Below are 22,321 nucleotides of genomic sequence, written 5' to 3'. Positions count from 1 at the left end.
TCTAGCATTACTTTTACTATAACAAGTGACAGAACTGTGAACAATATTCTTTCCTTTTTGTTCAACAGAGTGTTTTTTTCAAAGTAGACTGGTGCACTTGGCCACCGTTGAGACATTTTGGATAGGAGCAATTAATCTCAAATTGGTGACATTTTGGATGTGATGAGTTTTTAAACACTTTGGCATATTTTTCTAGCTAATTCAAAATGAAAGTAACTATTGTCCTTTTTTTCCCCCTGATTTCCTGATAGTTTATGAGAAAAACTAGCTTAGTTTGGGTCTTTAAAAAATATAAAAAATAAAGGAGGAAGCATTCTGAATAGAAGTCATCATCCTTAGACAACTTTATAGAAAAATATTTGCAGAAATGAAGCCAAATTCAATTGTAGACTCAAGGAGATTTAGGGGAGTAAGACCTTTGCCATATTTGTTTCCTTTATTGCCCTGGAATGTGTAACTCTTAGATTGTACTACTTAACATTAGCTCTCCTCTGTCTAGGACCAGGAATTTGCTCTGATCCTGTTCTAAACATTAAGGGCATGTTTTAAACCTTTCTGGTCTAGTCATATACCTGGGCCTCTAGATTTATTTGTAGAAAATGTGGATGCATAAGAAGTTGTTGAATTGTATTTTTTCATTTTCCAACCAGATTTGCTAGTGGCATGTAAAAAAAACCAGCTTGATCAGCAGCTGCAGAGACAGACAGTACAAACTGTCCCATACCTCAATTTGGCTTAAGACTTTGCAGTTATTCAGCAAGTACATGTGTGTAGAGTGGTTAAATCTGCAGTGGAATAAAAATTTGATTTGAAAGAAAAGGTTAGATGTCTTGTATTTACAGAAAGCCCAGATGAATTTAGAATTCAGTTGCATAGCCCAATTAGCGTGTGCAATATCCATCCCAATAATGAGACATTGGTTAGAACCTGATGAAAAGGTAGCTTGGAATATTTTTTTAATTCATTAAATTAGCCAGTCAATAAACATTTCACAAGCACTTAACTGTGCTAGCACTGGGCTAAGTGCTGGGGATATAAATATGAAAAAAAGACAATTCTAGGCATTTACAATCTAATGGAGGAAGACAGCACACAGAAGGAAGCTGAAAAGCTTGCCAGGAAGGTACCTGCAGAGACGGTACCCAATGAAGGAAGATGGTGGAAAGATCAGAGGTTATCTCCCAAATAAGCCTTCAGGACCATAATGGAGAAGTCCCAAAGCAGTTCAGCCAGGTGAGAGGTGAGATGATGTTCTGAGCTTAGCTCCTTACTTATTAAATGGAGGTTTTGAAGTTCATGGCTGGGAACAGACAAATTAAATTATTTAAGAAATAAAAAGGCTTCAAGGGCTGCTCTTAAAGTGGTTAGTATTGGAGAGGAAAAAATAGACTTAAGAGAGCTAAATTTAATAACTATGCTGCATTTGAAAATGCATGGATAACTGTAAGCCAAATAGATGCCCATTGATTAGGGAATGATGAAAATAACAGTAGTGTATAGTAAAAAATGCTGCAATTGAAGGATTCAGAGAATGACAGGACTCATAAAAATTGATGTGAAAAGAATTGACACAGAATGAAAGACACAAAACCATGAAAATAATCTGAATTGATTAGAATAATATATATGGAATGAATACAAGAAGGAAAGTTAGCACTATGTAATGACATGTCCAAGCTTGGTCCTGGAGGAAATTTAAGAATATCCACCTCTTCCTTCTCTTTTTATGAGACTGAGGAATACTAGGTGGTGGTATAGAATATTCTATATAATATTAGACAAAATATAATAGTCCTGGTTTGCCTAATTTTTTCCCTTTTTAAAAAAATATCCTTTTTTACAATGGATATCTCCCCTGGCAGGGGAAATATAAGTGAAATATTCAGAAATAATGGTCATCTAAAAACATGATATTTATTTTTAAAATGTAGTGTTCTAATGTTTATTTTATTCCAGTAATAAAATGACACATACATTTTCCATGGTTACAGGATTCATGTTGTCTCTCTCCCCTCTCCTGGAGCAATTCCACTGGATTATTATCACTCAGAACCTATTTCTTTATTATTCATTAAAAATGTAATTGTTAAAGAAAACCTTCAAACAGAACATATGTCATTGAAAAAGAAACCAAGTTTTAGGAAATGAGCTTTTCTGGCCCTTTTAGACCAATTAAACCATTTAGACCTGATTCAGATTTGATTCAGAGAGGGAATGTTTATTATAGAAATGTATTCCCTGCCTTTTCAAATCTGTTTCCCTCCAAACTCCAATTCAATCTCATAGAAACTCCTAGTTACTAAACATTTCCTGAAAAATCCTTTCTTCCTTTCTTTAATGTTGCTATTCATTTGCAACTAAGTGACCAAATATTCAATCAGGCACATTTTATATGTTTCCCAAAATCTTGGGAGTGATCTTCAACTTTTCTCAATTAAGATTTGTACTGGTCAATTCTGAAGCTATTTATATTTTTTCTTGCTCAAATTAAGAAAGTATTTAATAATGGTTAGAAATTATTTCTTTGTGTTGTTTCTCCATTTGCCTTAAGAACAAAAATTTGATGGATTTTATGCTTCCATCTGTGGACAAGGGAGTCCTTATGAAGGTGTTGGAATATTTTTGCTCATGTTCTTGGGAATCTAAAAAAATAGTTAATTCTTTCAGCAGCATTTAAGAAAGGAAGCAGACAAATACATACTAGGATAAGGGAGAGAAAATATTGCCATTGATGCAATGATTATACATGGCACAGGTTCCTTGGCATATTTGATAAGAAATGAAGGCCTTAAACAAAAGTTTTAGTTGTATATAAAATTAGAACTGAAGAACAGAATCTTGATTCCTCCTGGGAAAGAATTCTGGTCCTGTCTGTTTTCACTGATCTCTTATCTGCAAAATCTAATAGTTTTTTCTTAATCATGATCCTTCTTGACCTTTTTGTAGCATTTGACACTGCTGACTACTCTCTTCCTGGGTACTCTAACTCCCAGATCACTGTATATTAAACACCAATCCTTCCTCCTCTTATCTTCAGTCTCATATAACCAGTTTCTCACTGAATATTTTAAATTGAAGGTCCAATAAACATCTTAAACTCATGTCCAAAAAAGTGTTCATTGGTGTCCCCCCCTCCAAAAAACCCCCTACCTTTCTATATTTCTTTTTCACTTTTGAAGGCATCAGCAATCCTTCCAGTTTTTCAGTTTTGCAACCTTGGATTCATCCTTGATACTACACTGGCATTCATTCCACATATCTGATGGATCACCAAGTCTTTTCTTTCCACCTCTACAATATCTCACATCTAACTCTCTTATTATTCATACAATCACCACCTTGGTTCAGAGCCTTATCACTTCCAGTCTTATCTATTACAGTAGCCTCTTACTGGTCTGGTAATCTGACCTATAACATGGGGTAGAGAGTTGCAGTGTAGAAACTACAAAAGCCTTCAATCTAAAGCATAATCTGTTGCCATTCATGGTTTGGGAACCAGCCATTGAGTCTCCCTTGGAACAGCACTGCTATGTATCTTCATTATTGAAGACCCTTAAAGAGAAAATAGAAGAGGAAGGATACAAGTCGAAATGGAAATCTCTTTAGAGTTTAATTTGAAGTATACTTGAGCATCCTGGAGCCACAACTCTGAAGGATTAAAATTGAAGGAAATACTTGCCAGACATTCCAACATCATCATCATCAACAAGATTTTTAAACACTTACTATATGCCAGGCATGTGCTAACCTCTGAAAATACAAAAAGAGGCAAAAACAAAGACCTTGCCCTTAAAGAGTTTGAATTCTGGGAACTCAGTAAATATTTCTGAATGACTGACATTCTAATGGGGGGAGATTATGTCCAAACAACTCTATTTATGTAAGATATATACAGAGCACATAAAAGATAATCTCAGAAATAAGCTACTAGATTGAGAGGTAGAGGGACAAAGGAAAAGGCTGAGAAGGGAAAGTACTCCAGGTATGTGGATCAGCTAGGGAAAGTCCACTAAATGAAGAGATGGAGTGTCTTCTCTGAGAAACAGCAAAGGAGGACAGTGTCACTGAATTGAAGTCCATGGAAGGGGAGTAAAGTATAAAAAGACTAGAAAGGTAGGGAGGGACCAAATTGTGATGGGCTTTAAAAGCCAAACAGTATTCTTTATTTGATACTAGAGGTAATAAAGCCAGTAGAATTACTGAGTAGGGGGATGATGTGGTCAGCTTTGTATCCTAGGAAGATCCGTTTGGCAGTTGAATGGACAATGGACCAAAATGGGGAAAGACTAGAGGTGGGGAGGCTAACCAGAAGGGTAAGTAGTAGTCCAGGTGTGAAGCGATGAGATCCTGCACCAAGGTGGCAGCTGTGTGAATGGAGAGAACTAGAGGAGATATGTGACGAAGGTAAAAATGACAATACTTGGTAACAGATTAGATAGGTGGAGTGAGTGTGAATGAGTAGAGAATGACCCTGAGGTTAGGAGACTAGGTGACCGAGAGAATGTTGTTCCTCTGGATAATGAATAGGGAAGTTGGGAAGAGAGGGTTTGGAGGAAAAGATAAGGAGTTTCGGTTTTGGATATGTTAGGTTTGATATGTCTGCAGGACTTCCAGTTGGAGAGATCCAATAAGCAGTTGATGAGGCAAGACTGAAGGTCAGGAGAGAGGTTAGGGATAGATAAATAGATAGTAAACTCATCTGCAAAGAGATACAGCATATGGTTTGTGATCCAAGCAATTTTTTTTCCCTTTTTCATTTGTGAAGGATCTATATGGACCAACACCAAAGCCTAAATTCTTAAGTAGAAAATATATCTCCACTTACTTTTCAAAGAAATTGGGGAAAAGGGAGTGAATATTCGGTGTTCTTACTAGTTATTCCTTAAGACATATACCTAAATTGTGAAGTTTATAAGACAATAGCTATAGTTTATAGGCTGAAGTAGTTTGCTCTTTTTTCTCTTTCTTTAGTTACACACATACAACACATATGCATATACATATACCTACATATGTAAATATCTAGTGAGTATATATAAGTGCATATTTGCTTTATTTTATTATATAAATATAGGATATATTTATATTATATTTGCTTTACACTTTACAGTTTACAAAACACTTTAGTTATCATCACCTCTGTTTTTCTGAAGAAATGGAATCTCAGAAAAGAAAAGGTTAAATACCTCATAGAGTCAAGTCTCTTGACTCCAGGTCCATGGCTCATTGAATTCTACCTTGCTGAAGGAAAGCAATAACTCCTAAGTCCTTCCTTTGGCTAATCTAGTAGAAGGGGTAATAGAAAAATAATTTGTTCAAATTCAGTGTGATTACATGTTGTTGTTTTTTAAGTCAGTTATGCCTTTCAATGTAACAAAGATTTAGGTGCCCTGTTACACATGCAAGGCCTTTTGCTAGGGGTTGGGCATACAAAGATGAAATACTAATCTAAGCCCTTAAAAATTATAGGGAGAGATGAAGCACAGAAACAACTATTACTTTTCTAATTATCTTTAAGTTTAGCCAAATGTTAAATTTAGCCAAATACTAAGTGGTGATAGAGGGGAAAGAGAGCCCTATCTATTTTGTGTGTTAGGGATTTGTTGTTTTAATATCCATGGGTAATCAGAAGATTGAAGCCTGGTCTGTATTTCTGGTTCATGTCTTTTATTCTAAAGAATGTAACAGTCTGGTCTTTTTCAAAGCTTAGAAGATGAGATTTTTCTTTTGTTTTTTTCCCAAACTTTCTCTCAATATCTCAGTAATTATCCCCCCCTTTTTTTCCAGAGTGCCTCACAATGCTAGTTTAAGACCATCTTAACATTGGAAAGCTGTTTTAACTTGAGGGCATTCTCAGTCACACACTGTTCCTTGGAAGAAAAAATGCATTGAAAAATGATACCTGGTGTGCATTTGCAGCTTTGTATATTTGAGGAACTTTGGAGTGTTAGCGAGATACCAGTTTACCTAATCTGTTCCCCTTCAGAAAGAAAAGACAATTTTAATGAGTCTGAGCACAGCTTTGGTGCAACATTCTTGACATTTCTCTTAACTTCCCAAATGAACTAATATTTAATGTGTTGTTTACGCATCAAGTTTACTTGACTTCCTAGTCTCCTCATCCCAGACATTTGGGCAAAGCACAGGTAACTGAGATCAGAAGGACTTGCCTTGTTCAGGTTTTGTGGACTTTTTGGTTTGTCACAGCTATGAGTTTATTTGTACAATTATAAAAATGTCCTTTTTGATCCCATGTAGTGAATGTGACTTTCTTTCAGGATATAGATATGGTTGGGATATGGTTGATGAATGGGGCTTTCAGTTGAAAAAAACTGTTTAGAAGAGTGTGTATCTTTTACTTCAACCAGTTTCCCCATCTTCAACCAGTTTTCCTGTCTTTAAAAATGAAGATAGTAGTTATACTTTTCTGCCTAAAGGTGTTGTTTTTAAGAAAACTGATTTTTAGATATGTACAAACATGAAATTTTTGTTACTTCTAAGTTGAGTTTCCTCCCTCCAAAAAGCTTGTAGTCTATTTCAGGGGAGGAGAAGGCATGATTAGCATGGATACCAGAATATAATAAATATATATAAGCATATGCTATGATGTGATATATGTGTAGTATGATATAATATATAATGATATAATAATGTAATCTAATGCTCAAATGTGACATTCTAACTTGGGATGGTGACAAGACTTTATTGAAAAGATAGAATATTTAGAATAGAAATTGAAGGATGAGGCTTGGGGAAAGGCTTTGGAAAAGAGGAGCCTGGTAAAGAGCTTTTTGGGCATAGGGATGTATCATAAGTCAAAATATTGAGATAGGAGTAAGCACGGACTCCATCTGTTTCTAGATAGTAAGGAAAATATGTGTTGCCCAGTAGAGGGAAGTAAAAATGCCCAGGTAGGAACAGGGTCATATAATTACCTAGGATCTTAAAAACTAGAAAAATAAATTTAAGCTGCCTTAGTAGACAATAGTGAGTTAGTGAAGTTTGTTTTTTTTTTTTTTTGGTGGGGGAGAGGGGAGAGATATATGATGTAATCATTCATGGTGAAGAAAGATTAACCTGGGACAATTTGCAGGAGATATTTTTTTTTTGGAGATAAGAATGTAATAAATGTAGTCAAGCTTAGGTGCTGCTAACTTGCTGGTTTGCCTTGGAGAAAAACAATTAGTGGGAGACTGTTCCTCTTTGTCTTCCTCTTCATTTCAGAGTGAATTCTTTCTGAGAAATGTTTTGTTGAGCTTGCTTACTACCTAGTCAGGTTTGAATCTTCTTTTCTTTCCTGTCCCCATCCTGCAGTTTCCCAATGCCCTAATTTTCTCTCAGGGAAAAATAAGCTATTCTCAGATGAAATGTTGATAAGAAGAATCCTTCCCTGAAAGATTTGTGAAGGAGGCAAATGGTTGGAAGGAATAATTACCTAGAGACATGGCCTATTCTTATGCAATTAGTTTGTGCTCTGGTTAGCTCTTTCCATTCCTAGAAAATAAAGAATCAAACCAAATAAAAGAACCCAAGTGAAAAAAAGGAATTTTTCCAAATATGCTCGAGTTGAAATTACTTGCCATTTGGAAAGAATCAGGAAGTGGGAAGCTTGAAAGTTAAAAGAAACAAACATATTCATTTTGGACTGTCATATAAATTGTGCCAAATGGGACATTAAGATATCTCTTTCCTGGGAATGATTTTATAGGGCTGTTGTTTTCAGTGGTGATGTTAATTAAGTTTTGCTTGTGGGTAGTTCATTTGAACTTTTTAATTGAGGGCCATAATAGAGTATTATAATTGCATGCCTTCAAATTAGAGAAACTTCTATTAAGGAAAAACCCTATCACCAATATTATCTACTGATTCATTTTCTTACAATTTACTTTTAGAAGAATATTAAATAAGAAAAATTCTTCATATGGATCAAGTGAAGAAAATATTTTTTAGAATATTCTCTGACAATGGAATAATTCACTCGAGTCTCACTTTTTGTTCTGTTTTTGTAACTTAGTTGATTTGGAGCAGGTCACTTAATCTCTCAGGGCCTCCGTTTCCTTACTTGTAAGATGAGGCAGTTCGACTGGGTGGTCTTCTAAAGTCCTTTCATTTAGAAAATTTTATGATCCTATAAACTTCTTCTTTTCCTTCTTGTTTGTTTTCCAGTGCTAAATGTGATGAAACTTTCAATATTTATTAATAATATAAATTATTTATGATATATTTATAATATATAAATTACAATAATTTTTCTCTTTGTTTTTTAAAATAATTTTTCCATGGTTACATGATTCATGTTCTCTCCCTCCCCTTTCACTCCCTCCTCCCAGAGCTGACAAATCCATTGGGATTACATGTATTACCACTCAAAACTAATTTCTGTATTATTCATTTTTATAATCTTTTAAAACCCAAATCCCAAATCCTATACCCTTATGAACAGATGATGAATCATATGTTTTTCTTCTGTATTTCTACTCTCACAGTTCTTTATCTTGATATGGATAGCTTTCTTTCTCATAAGGCTTGGGATTGTCCTGGCTCATTGCATTGCTATTAATAGCAAAGGCTATATTTGATCATCTCATAATGTTTCAGTTACTGTGTACAATGTTCTCCTGGTTCTGCCCATTTCACTCCACATCAGTTCATGGAGTTCTTTCCAATTTATGTAGAAATCAAGCAGTTCATTCCTTATTGCACAATAGTATTCTATTACCATCATAAACCACAATTAGTTCAGACAACCCCTCATTTTTCAATTTTTTGTCCCTACAGAGGGCATGGCTATAAATATTTTTACAAACTTTTTTTTTTTTAATATTTGGATTACACACCTAGTAGTGGTATTGCTGGATCAAAAGGCATGCAATCTTTTAAAGCCCTTTGGGCATAATTCCAAATTACCTTTCAGAATGGTTGAATCAGTTCACAACTTCACCAGCAATGCATTAGTGTCCATATTTTACCACGTCCCCTCCAATATTTATTATTTTCCTTTACTATCTTTTTGGCCACTATGCTAGTTGTGGCATGGTACCTCAGAGTTGCTTTAATTTACATTTCTCTAATCAGGAGGGATTTAGAACACTTTTCCATGTGATTATTGATAGTTTTGATTTCTGAATATGAAAACTGCCTATTCCTATCCCTTGACCATTTGTCAGTTGGGGAATTTCTTGTCCATTTGATTTAGTTCCTTATATATTTGAGAAATTAGACCTTTGTCAAAGAATTTTGTTATAAAATTTTTTCCTCAATTTGTTACTCCCCTCCTAATTTTGATTGCATTGGTTTTATTTGTTCAAAAGCCTTTTAATTTAATATAACCAAAGTTATTCATTTTACATCTTGTAATGTTCTCTATCTCCTGCTTGGTCTTAAATTCTTCCCCAAGTAGTCCCCAAGACTTTCCCAAAAGTCTGCTAGGTATACTATTCTATGTTCTCCTAATTTACTTATACTTTTCCTCTTTATGTTTAAGTATTTTACTCATTTTGAATTTATCTTGGCATAGACAGGGTGTGAGATGTTGACCTAAATGTAATTTTTCCTTTATTGTTTTCCAATTTTCCCAGCAGTTTTTGTCAAATAGAGGGGTCTTCTCCCAAAAGCTAGGATCTTTGGGTTTATCAAACACATGCTGAGGTCATTTATCCCCAGTCTATTCCATTGATCCACCCACCCTTCTATCTCTTAGCTACTACCATATTGTTTTGATGATCACTACTTTATAGTACAGTTTAAGATCTGATACTGCTAGGCCCCCATCCTTCACTTTTTTTTTTAATTAGTTCCCTTGATATCCTTGATCTTTTGTTCTTCCAGATGAACTTTGTTATAATTTTTTCAAAAAGTTTTTTGGCTATTCTGGAGGGCAATTTGGAACTATGCCCAAAGGGCGCTAAAAGACTGCCTGCCCTTTGATCCAGCCATAGCACTGCTGGGTTTATACCCCAAAGAGATAATAAGGAAAAAGACTTGTATAAGAATATTCATAGCTGTGCTCTTTGTGGTGGCAAAAAAGTGGAAAATGAGGGGATGCCCTCCAATCGGGGAATGGCTAAATAAATTGTGGTATATGTTGGTGATGGAATACTATTGTGCCCAAAGGAATAATATATAAACGTGGGCATAAAATCTCCAAGGCAAAATTACAGTGGGTTTTGCCTTTAGTGCAATATCTTGGATTTGTGTTATCAGAAGGTTCCAGAAGTATCACACAGAAAAGAATAGCAGACATCCAGAAACAGTGCTTTTTTGAGATCTTCCAAAGCCTGAGTCCAATTCCCTGGATTTTTTGAGGTTTTGTTTGGAGTTTGTGGGATGCCACCATCCTCTATTGGTTCTATTCTTTGTTCTTTATCTCCATAGAAGTTGTCCATTGTTACTTCCTTCTTTTTCTTCTGTTATCTCATCTCCCCCTTTCTCTCTTCCCCAGACTGCTAACTCCTCCATTTGTTTACTGGACCTGAATATTTGAGCTGCTCTGCCCTGGAAGGAATATTCAGTCTTCTCTCCACTGCTAGTATACTGGATTAGACCTTTTGAGCTGACCTAAGGCCAAATCTTATGTTTAGCCAGCCATGGAGGGTGAGGGTAATCAATCAGATGGCTTCCCCCAAGTTCCTCCCTGCCAGCCACTGCCAGAGGCTTGAACCTTGTGTGGTAGAGTTGAAGTGATCCTTTGGGGTTGCAGCCTTTGCCCTAGAATCCCACAGCCAGCCCAAGTCTAATCTCAGACCTCAGCACAGTGGGTTGGGAAAGGGGGTATGGCCTCCCCAGTCTTATTTCCGGTTTTTCCTTTATACTGTGTAAACTGACTCTCTCTGCCTACCTTTCAAGTTGTTTTCAGCAGGAGAGTCCTGTGGCTCCATCTTGTTGCTGGGTTTAGATTTTTGTCTTTTTTGAAGCCCTTTTTAAAGATTAGTGTGGAAGGATAGTCAGAGAGGTTTCGACTTTTGCTGCTCCTAAGCCACCATCTTGACTCTGCCCCTCTCCCCCATAAATGATAATAACAATATATAACATTTTAAAAGTTCCTCTAATACTGCACATATATTATCTTTATGTAGATACCTAGAGGCAGTTAGATTGCCCACTAGATGAAGTGCTATGGTTGGAGTCAGGAAGACCTCAGTTGAAATCTGGCCTTAGACTCTTACTAGCTTCGTGATCTTAAGCACGTCACCTAACTACAGTTTGCCTCAGATTCCTCAACTGTCAAAGGATAATAATAGTATCTACTTCCCAGGATCATTGTGAAGATCAAATGAGATAATATTTGTAAAGGTCTTATCACAGTGGCTGACACATAGTAGCCACTTAATAAATGCTCCTCCCTTCCTCCCTCCCTCCCTATCTACGTTCATTCTCTTCTTTGAGCTTCAATTGTGAATCACCAGCCTCCTATTAGACATTTCAGATTGGATGTCCAGTGACTCTATTAATCTAAACATCTCCAAAACAGTACTCGTTATCTTTTCCCCTATACCCTCTTCTCTTCTAAACTTCTCTGTTTCTCCTTAAGGTACCACCATCCTTCTAATTAGTCTGATTCATAGCTTCTGTGTTACCCTGGACTCCTCCCTCTCCATTACCTCAAATATCCAATCACCAGCCAGATGCTGAGATTTTGGCTTCATAATTTCCTATCTCTGATACCTCTCCTTAACTCCCACAGCTACCACCTCATCTCCACTCATCTAGATTCTTGCAGCATTCTCTTGAATGACCTCTCTGACTCAAGTCCATTTTGCACATTGCTGCCAAAGTAATATTATATCATCTCCCTACTTAATCAACTGTAGTGGCTCCCTATTACCTCTGGAACAAAATATAAATTCTCGTTTAGTTTTTCAAGCCTAAACAATCTGGCTCCAACTTGCCTTTCTATCCTCATTGGTTATTATTACTCCTTCACTTTGTGTTTCAAATAAACTTTTCTTGACTCTTCCTCATACTTGATACTTCATCTCCCTTTTCCATGCCTTTGTCCCTGCTGGGTCACATGCCTGGAATGTGCTCCTTCCTCTACTTCAAAGAGACCCTCTTTTCCTTTAAGATTCACTTCTTATGCTGTCTTTCATGTGAAGTCTTTCTCATTTCTTTCAGTCTACCTTCTTTGATAAACTAATTGTGTTTGACTACTCTGTATATATTCTGTATGTGTATACTCTGTATATATACATATTTACTAATTTAAGCCCTTTTGGTAGAGTAAAAATAATATTAGACACGGAACCCTGAAAGACCTCAGTTTGGATCTGGTCTCTAGACATCCAGAAACAGTGTGTGTCCCTAGGCAAATCATTGCTTCTTGGGCCCTCAGTTTCCTTGTTGGTAAAATGGAGATAAAAGCACCTAATAATAGTATAGAGAGATCCTATTAAGCAGTAATGATATCTATCTTGCAAGGTTATTGTGAGGATCAAATGAACTAACATAGGAAAAAGACTTGACATGAAAGGGTCACATAAATGTCAGATATACTTTTTCCTTTCCTTTCTTCTAGTTGTGCAGCTGGAAGTCATATAGGAGATGCTTACTAAATATTTGTTGAATTAAATCAAATTTATTGAAGTAGAAAAAGGGTTTAGGTAAATAGATAAATCAAGGCCATTTAGTAATGAAAAGAAGCATTTCAACAAAGATCAAAATATTTGAAAGAAATATTGGGAAACAGCCTGAGATTGCAAGTTTATTTTTTATCTCTGTCCATTTGCCAGGCTGGAGAGTTTTGAATCATTTAAAAAAAAAAGACCTTTCTCTCTGACTGTTACTTAAGTGTGGGGCTGGATTCATATGAAAGAAATCATTGTACTATTAATTTAAATGTTTGGACTAATTTAGCACAAAACTTAAATTGGTTTAACACTCATTATTCTAGAAGATAATCATGAATTATTCATTTGATTGTCTGTGTAGACAAGCACAGACTAGGTTATCTCTGCATTAGTCACACTTGTTAATGATTACCTCCTCTTGTCTTAACAGTTAAAAGAGTCAAATTAATGACTTCAGAGACCCAAAAGTGAAATATTGACTTAGTCTTTTCCGGACCCAGCTTTCCCAAAGCTTTTTCTGCCAAAGGAAATGCCAGTTAGGCTGAAAAAACGATCATTTCTACCCTTTAAATGATTCTGTTGTATCTGGATTTGTTGTGGGGTACATGGAGAGAAGGATGGATTGGACAACTCTCCCATTCTCTCTTCATCCCATGGATTTGTGATTATATTCTGAGCACCACACATATCCTCCTACCTCCCCAACAATATTAATGCTCCAGCCAAACTGGCCTCCTTTTAGTTCTTTGAACTGCTTATCTATTGTCTTCATGCCTTTACACAAGCTGCCCAGCAAGCCTGGAAAGGCATGCCATTCCCACCTCCTTCAGAAAGTCTTTCCTGGGGGCTGCTAAGTGGTTCAGTGGATTGAGAACCTAGCCCAGAGATGGAAAGTCCTGGATTCAAATGTGGCCTCAGACACTTCCTAGTTGTGTGACCCTGGGCAAGTCACTTAATTCCCATTGCCTAGCCCTTTCCACTCTTCTGCCTTAGAAGAAGAAGAAAAGCCTGATCCCCTTGGTCTTGTACTTTCTCCTTCCTCAAACCATCCTTTATTTTTTTTATCTTTATAAATGTATCCAATATGATAAAGTAGAAAGAAAGCTGTATTGGTAATCAGCCACTTGATGAGTGACCAACTGAGTGAAAATTCCTCTATCTACTATATTTAGCCAGTCCTAGATAAAATCCATGCTTCACCTTCATGGTCCATCCAAGCATATACTGAAGCCATCTACCTGCTGCTGCCTAGATAACCCTTTGCCACCTCCTGTTATCCTCCTCTTACTCAGGATACAAGGCATCAAATAGAAAAGGCATCTCTTGTAACTACTTAACCCCAAATTCCCTTCTCTAACCAACACTACTCCATCTATATCTATTGTTTTCTCCATTAGAATGTCAGAGCAAGGACTCTCTGACTTGTTGCATTTGTATCTCCAGGGCTTAGCACTGTGCCCTGCACAGAGTTATACTTTCTCATTCATTCATTAGCTTATTCACCAGAGACCTGGACTCAAATTCTACTTTACCAGCTATATGACCATAGGAAGTCACTTACTGCTGAGTGTCAATTACTTAATCTGTAAGATAGAGGAACTAATACTTAAAGGACCTACCACTTGTGAAGATCAAATGAAGGAAAGTGTTTTGCAAACTGAAGCATAATCCATTCTCAACTTTAAGCCTCCCATAAGAAATACCATATTTCCTCTCATAAAGCTTTTTTTTTTTCTTCAAAGATGATTGAAGAAGGATTTGTTTTGCTTTCTGGCATTTAAAAATATTAGCAAGGTATTTCAAACATTTGAACAATGTCTGGTTTAGAGAGTACGAGGTGCTGAGATGAAGCCCAGTCTATAATAGAGGCTCTCAAGTCACTGTTTTCATCTCTAGTTTCATCTACATTCTCCACCCCTCCTCTTCTATCTCAACCACTGAAAGACATATGCATTCATCTGAAATGCAAAATACTTTGTAAAATTCAAAAACTTGTCACTAGAATAAAATGAACATGACATTTCCCTCCCAAGTGTTCAGTTTTCTTTCAAGTTTCTGTTTTTTTTGTATTTCATGATGTGATGTTCAGGGATGAGTATTTAAATCTAAAGGAAGCTGGTAAAGCATATATCTGGTAATAGTAATGATATTCATGGGGATAATTGATAATCACTATTATTATTACTTATACTCTCTAAACTACCTGGAGCTAAAGACTTTCCTAATATAAAGACAAAGAAGAGGATCATGTGGAAGCAGAATGAGATATATGGTTTCCCTGTTGTCCTGTCTACTACTAGAGTTGTGCCACAGTTGTGTTCAGTGAAACCATGGAGGGTGATTCACATACTAATACTTTTATTCAGTTACAAAAGTGCACTTTTTTTTATCTGTAAAATAGCTCACAGAACATTAGATATAAAAGAATTAAAGTAGAATAGTTACTTTTCCCAGGACCATTTCCATCTGAATACCATCGAAATAACAAGAACAAGAATTCTAATTCTATTTTTTATTGTTCGAAAGCACTTCACCCCATGTTCTTTTATCTGTCTAACTTGGATCTGGTGGTACTCCTGTAGGCTTGGGAAGGTAAATGTTTCCTCTTTATTGCTTCCTAAATGAAACTGGTGATTTGCAGCTACACTGCTTGCCAGTTTCATAGAGACTACAACCCCAGGTATCCTAATTTATAACCCAAGGGACTTTCTTAGAAGGAATTTACCAGTGGTCAAACCAGGAAATGGGAGAGCTTCAATAGGTGATGTCATAGGTTAATGAACTCCATTTAATATCAGTTTGTTAATAGGCCTTCTGTGGGCAAAGTATAGCTTCTCCATAGAGGATATCGAGAACTAGATGCTCATCTCTGCTCTCAGAAGTAGGGATTATAGGAGAATATATTGAGAACTGGAGGGGAGCTGAGAGGTCCAATCTCTCATTTTACAGATGAGAAAATGGAGGATCCTGGGAATTTAACTGATTTACTAATTTAGCTTAAGATCACATGGAGAATAAGGAGCAGAAGCCGAATTTAAAGTTAAGTCCTCTAACTCAAAATCCAACATTCTTTCTCCTTATCATTTTTGCAAGTTAACCCTAATGTAGTATGTGATAAGTACAAGGAGAGGCAAAATCAAAGAGCAGAGAGAATGGAGAGATTTTGTTTCTTTACAGAGAATCCAGTAGACTTTGACTAAGTGGCATGGAAAGTAGATTTTGAAAGATGGAAAGAATTTGGGCAGGTATCAGTAATAGTAGGACTATCTTTCCAGTATCAGAGGTAAGAGTCCAACCCAGTTTTCTCCTTAGTGCAAATCCATACTTCTTTCTACTGCTCCATATTGGATTTTAACATTTATACAGATAAATACAGGACAAATTGAGAAAAGGGGAAGCAGTAGGGGGATGAGGAAGTATTTCATTTGGGTGCTGGGTTTATTGGTTAGCCCCAGTCTACCATTGTGTATATTCTGTAAGGGCATTTATAAATGCCTTTTGCCTTAAAACAAACTTTCTAAATCTCCTCAAAAGAAAACCTTATAGTAGAAGATCCTCGAACAATTCTTTGTTTCCAGATGAATCAGAAACAACAACTGAGTTCACAACTGGGTCACTCACAATCCAGCCAAAGCCTGCCAAGTTAGCAGGCTTATGTCCTGACTGAGTTAAGACACTAGGACAATCTTGAGGGTCTAACTTAGTTGCATGTGTTTAGACCTTGTGTGCTGAGATAACTCTGGGTGGCTTTGGATAACTTTTGTTTCTTAACTGCAAAGGAGTGTCTGCTGCCTGATAAGTATTTATCCATGAAATAGCTACATGGTTTATGTCTTATGGTAGAAAGGTTTTTAGATTTCCTCAGGCAAGAGAAACAACAAGGTCATTGTCTTGGTTACCTCCCTGTAGTCTAACACCAGTTCAGTTTTTTTTTTTTAAGATTAAAAAAAAATCTTGATTTAGACCTTATCCCCTTTATAGATTTTTTTCCTTCCCTTTTTTGATGCCTGCTATAAACCTCCAATCTTATCTACCAATACATTGTGACTGAACAAAACAAAAAATCCTGCCCCTCTCCAGTTGTCCCAGGTCTGCCTTGATAGAACAAACACTTTGGACCCCTTTTGCCCCATCACTGACTTGTTCCATGTTGTCCTTGTTCTCCTAGAGTGTGGATAATCAGTGAGATACATGTGGCACTCAGAAAATTATGGCATTCCCAATGTTTTTTTGGGTCACTCTACTTCTGCCTCACAAGAGACAGGGGTGTCGTATTTTTTACCTGATGATTGTGAAACACCATGAAAAATATTGTCTCAAACCAGACTTGTCTAGCTCTGTTGCTAACCCTACTGTTTTACTGCCATTCATTTGGTGTCAGCTTTGATCCATCCATTCCCTGCACCTTCCACATACCCTTGTTTCTTTGACATAGCAGTTCTTTTCCACAGTATCTTTCACTTTGAGTTTCAGAGTAGCTTTTCTAACTAGTGTTGCTGCTACTTCTCAACTTCCTCTTTTCCTGTCTATCCTTCTCATAGCTACCAAAGGAATCTTCAGTCAATCAACTAGTATTTAAGTATCTGCTCTAGGTTTAATACCCTGTTAGGTACTAGGGATACAAATCCAGAAGTCAATCAGTTCTTCCTTTAGACGATAGTCTTCTTTTAAAGGTCAGACCATGGGACTTTCCTACCCTAAATCCTTCCATGTTTCCTGTAGGATAAAATAGAAGTTTCTTAGCCTGACTTTCAACCTACCTTTTACACACATTGTATTCTAACCAAACTTGTATTCTAACCAAACTTGACTAATAGCTATTTCTTGAGCTCATCATATATTCCTGCATCCATATGTATTCACACAGTCTGTCCTTCCTATGTTTTAAACTATCTCTCAACCTATCTTTGCTCATTTTTCCATTTCATTTCAATGAACATTGCCAGGCTCTGTGCCATATTTGCCAGACACTGTGCCTAAGCACTGGGAATACAAAAAGAGGTCAAAGACAGTCCCTCCTCTCAAGGAGCTTACCATCTAGTGAGGCCAACAGCATGATAATAGATATACAAAGCAAGCTCTATATAAATAGGAGATCATTAATAGAGGGGAGGCACTAAAATTAAGTGGGGTTATCAAAGAATTCCTGGAGAACATGAATTTTATTTGGGACTTAAGGAAGCCTGAGATGTCAGTAGTTGGAGTGGAGGAGGGAGAACATTTCAGACCTGGGGGATAGGCAGTGCTCTGAGCAAAGAGGTGGAAGAAGGTCTTAAATCCTTCAAGGCCCAGATCAGATTCTAGCTTCTTCATGGGTTTTTCTAGGATTTTTTTCACTTCATTTGAAATAGTCACTTGCTCCTTTAATTTTCTTAGGATATTTTGTCAAACTTTCTTCTTTATATTTATGAAATTCTCTTTGTATTATTATTTATTTGTGTATGTCATATCCTCACAACCCCTCAAAGGACTTTCATTTTTCATCTTTATATTTCTAGTACTTTTCACATAGTCTATATTTAATGAATGTTTCTTGAATTCTGCAAATTCAATTTTGTTGATTAATTTCTGCCTTTTGTCAAATTAGAGTCAGACAACATCAAAATACTAATGGACTTTGGAGAGAATTTAGGTCTGTTTCCTCCATTTACATTTGAGGAGCTGAGACCTTGAGAGATTAAACATGATTTTACCTAAGGTAACAGCAGCCACTGGGGGATAGATAATACTATGAGAAGAGCTTAACTTGGCCTTTTGGCAGGGTTTGGGCCCCTTCATCACACAGAGTGCTCTATTGACCTCTCAGACCAATTCACTGACCAAAGCCATTGAGTTTTTTGTTTGTTTGTTTTTAACAAAACATCCTAGGATATTATTGCACATTAAACAGTTTGAAATAACCTTGTGAAATAGGTATTGTACTTATAATGATTCTGATTTTGCTCATGAAGTAAATAATTCTCAGTGAGGTGACCTAAACTGCTAAATAGCAAGTTGGAATTGGGCTTCAGATTCATACTCTTGTATTTCAATTCCATTATTATTTCTGCTGCCCAATAGTCTTGACTAAGCAGGATTAAGCCCTAGATTTTTCATTTAATCTTCTTGAATAAGGCCATGTGAGATGAACTCCATGATAATTGATTTTAAGAAACTCCTGATACCTGAATAAGTGTATATCAACTTAATAATAGGCATAATATTGGACTCTTTTCAAATACAGTATGGCTTAAAAATAATTAGCTTGTTCAGACCATCCAAGCAAGGCTCAAGACAATCAGAATTGTATTTGTTGTCAGTTTTTGCAATTTCATAATCCTCAACCGAGGAGAATGTCAGAATTCTCCTTTATCTTACATAGAGCATTTTGCTGTTATAAGCAATCTGTCCTAGTGGTAAGGAAGATATTGTCACCATAAATTATGGTATAGAGCAAACATATTAAGGAGGAAATGTTCATTAAGTAAATAACAGTGAAAGAAGAACCAAGAAGAAATTCAAAACCCAGCTCTAGTTACTCTGGCCAAATACCATTTGCATCCCATGTTAACCAAAGATTATAAAAGGGTCAAGAAAGTTGATATGATAAAACAGAGGGCCACAGTGTGAATTTTTTTCTTGCTTCATTCCAATATTTACTTGAATTTTAGTTTAAAATTTCGACCATTCAGAGACAGGCCTAAATCTTGGCTAATTTGCTATGTTTCCATTTGTATTGACCATATGATTATTTTTGGAAGGTGGGGTGTTGACATACAGTATGTGTTGGTTATGCAGTAGAATTGGTGTCTTGAAGAACTTTAGAGAATTTCCCCTCACTCCCCCCCAACCCCCAGCTAAAGAGAAAAATATGACTTTACAGAAATTAATTACTTTGGGAAGAATCCAGATCTTAGAAGTGTGTCGTGTGCTAGAGCTTCCTTGGAGGGGGTTGGGAGTAGGAGGAGACCATTATTATCTTCACAAGTATAGCAGGCAGTTTTCTGAAGGACATTCTGTTCCTAGGAAAGTTTAATCTTCACCCAAGCAACTTTTACTTGTTTCCTGTAAGTATTTTGTGGCTAAAATGTTGCTACAAAATTAGCTAAATGGAATTAGGTCTCTGCAAATATTAACTTTGTGCTTTTTATCTTTTACTGAGAGTTTTGATAAAGACAGGACTACGGCACTTTTAAAAAATTCCTCATTAACACTGCACAGAGTCAGTCAGCCTATCTCCTCCAGCATTTCTACTTTCCTTATCTTAGCTTTGAGTAAGAATTGGTATTGACATTTTTCTTTCTAGCAGACATGAGGTGAACACTTGTGAAGAGGACAGTGGAGCAGGAAATCTAGATTGCTCTTTTTCTCTATTCATCTCTAGGTAGTATGGTTAGGTGGAAAGAGCCGTAGACTGGGAGTCAGACCCTTAGTTCAAATTATAGCTGTGCCACTTACTGGTTGGGTGACCCTGGAAAATCATTAATCACCTAAGCCCGACATTGCCTTTTTCAGAAACAGGGATAATAGCTGACTGATTTACCTTAAAAAGCTATTGTAAGAATCCAGTGAGGTCATGGACAGGATTTATAATGCTTTGTACCTTGCAAAATCTCAGTGTTGATTTTAATTATCATCAGATCTGGAGGGACCCTTAGAGGTCATGCAGTTTCTGATTACCTGAGAAATGAGCCCAAGAGAGAATCTATGATTCACCTGAAGTTATACTTAGAGTTAGTAGCAATAAATCTTTTAAGCTACTTTGATTGCAGAGTAAGGAACTGAGTTGCCTAGAACTCTTGACAGATGCAATGATTGGCCCAGTCATTATGTGTCAAGGGTGAGATTCAACCCAGATCTTCGTGATTCTCTCTGACACCTCATCTACATCTATTAATTGCTCTGCCATACAGTGACCAAAAATATTATTATTATTATCAGTAGTTTGTTGGTATCCTCCTATCCTATCCTATGTTCTAGTAACTACAATGATTTGCTTCATGTGTATTTGAAACTGCTTTAAAATTCTATTTTCTCTTTTGTTTAATTTAACTTGTTCTCAGTCTCAAGGAAATTCTCAAAGGAAAATTAATTTCATTTAGTTTCATTTTTAAAATATGCCTTAAATACTGCATTTGGGCAGTAAAGAGTCTCACAGTCAAGCACCTATAATTAGGGGCCATGCCCTAGCAATATGAGCACCCACCACAATGTTTTTGTTTTGCTTATGATCAAAGTAAAAGGTCAGTCACAATTTCATAACTTTTACAATCTCTGAGAGGGATCAGTGCCTGATTCTTTGTTAATCTATGTAGATCTTGACCATTCCTTCCTCCCTTTACCTATGGAATACATCAGTATTAGTGGAAGAAATGAATGACTTTGCTCTGTCATCATACACCCTCTATCCCTCCAGTTTGATCTGATTTCCTTGGGGGACAGCAGTACAATAATTTCTGCATGACGATTGTGTCAGACTTTGATGTGGCTGGGAGGGAGGGTCCATAATATGGGTAGGACATTCTGAATCAGCTTTGGCATTTGATTCACACTACCCTGTGTAACCCTTATAGGGCCTGGCACTAGAGCACTTAAGCAATTTTGCCTTCTTATTATATTCCATTTATAATGATGTTACCTCACACACAAATCTCTGGTGCCTTTATCTGGGAAAAATTTCAGTTTCATGAAAAGTCAGTTTGCCAAGGGATTTGAACTATATCCAGTAGTAGTCATGTCTACCAAGTTTCCTGCACAGTGGTATATATGGGAGCTTATACTTCTAATGGGCAAATGGGTGATGAGCTCATATAATTGTCTATTTGTTTTTGATTTTTATCACATAATTAGGTCATTGCAAACCTAAGCAGGTTACATCAGCTTTTTTTGTTAGTACAGAAATGAGAACTCAGATAGAGGTCCTTGTGAAAGTTTGCTCTAAAAGTTAGTTATTACTTCATTTCTTACCAGAAATAAGTTACCTTACCAGAATTTGGTAGGATTTTAGCAGTTATAAAGATTGAGAATTCTTATTAGGTCATCTTGTTCATCCTCCAGCGGCCAGTACAAAGCCTTCTGATCTTAAATATCTCAAAGTCCTTTACTAAGGAGTTCCTGTTGGTGGTGTCATGTCTGTCGCTAGAGAACAAGTTGGCCATGAAACTTTTGGCATCAGTTCACACAAAAGCTTTGGGCCTGAAACCTGTTTTGTAGAAATGGGGGATGGGGGGTGTCTGATGTGTAGAGATGTTGTGGGCAAGACGCCCAGATTATCTCCCATACTTCTTGTTTTAAAAACATTTTTAAGGCAGAAGAAAGAAAAAAAGTATTGATGGGATTTTTCACTTTGTCCTCAATTGTCAGAAATAGGCAGAAAGGACTTAACTCACTCTAGCTCACTCAAAGAACAGTAGTTGGAATAGTAAATTTGAGAAAATGAGAAAGTCTTAGAAAAGAGAATTTTTCACTACTCATTGATCTTAAGTAAGACAGATTTAGAGTACTACTCTATGCCAAGCTCTGGGCTAAACATTAGGGAAACAGAAAGGAAAATAATGCCCCTTCTCTCCAAGAGCTCACATTCTAATCAAACTACTTTGTACATGTAAGGTGTGTAGTGGGTCATTGTTGAAGGAAGACCCAGGGGAGGATGGGAGGAGATGTGTGGCTCAGCCAGTGAGCATCATGGGTTCAGAACAATTCTTTAAACATACATTTTGAAGTCCTAAGGCAAAGAGCATTTGTCTTTTCTGATTTTTTATACAGTTCCCCCCCCC

General features: G+C 36.6%; 1 protein-coding gene across 6 annotated transcripts in view; it reads left to right on the top strand.

Moving 5' to 3' along the window:
- The window catches only part of VPS13D (vacuolar protein sorting 13 homolog D), a 415,828-nt gene that overhangs the window by 270,517 nt on the left and 122,990 nt on the right, over positions 1-22,321 (top strand). The gene's annotated exons all lie outside the window — the stretch shown is intronic.

Source organism: Monodelphis domestica, chromosome 4, assembly GCF_027887165.1.
Source record: "Monodelphis domestica isolate mMonDom1 chromosome 4, mMonDom1.pri, whole genome shotgun sequence".
Taxonomy (NCBI): Eukaryota; Metazoa; Chordata; class Mammalia; order Didelphimorphia; family Didelphidae; genus Monodelphis; species Monodelphis domestica.
Note: the sequence above shows the minus strand (reverse complement) of the source record. Positions and strands in the feature narration are given on the sequence as shown.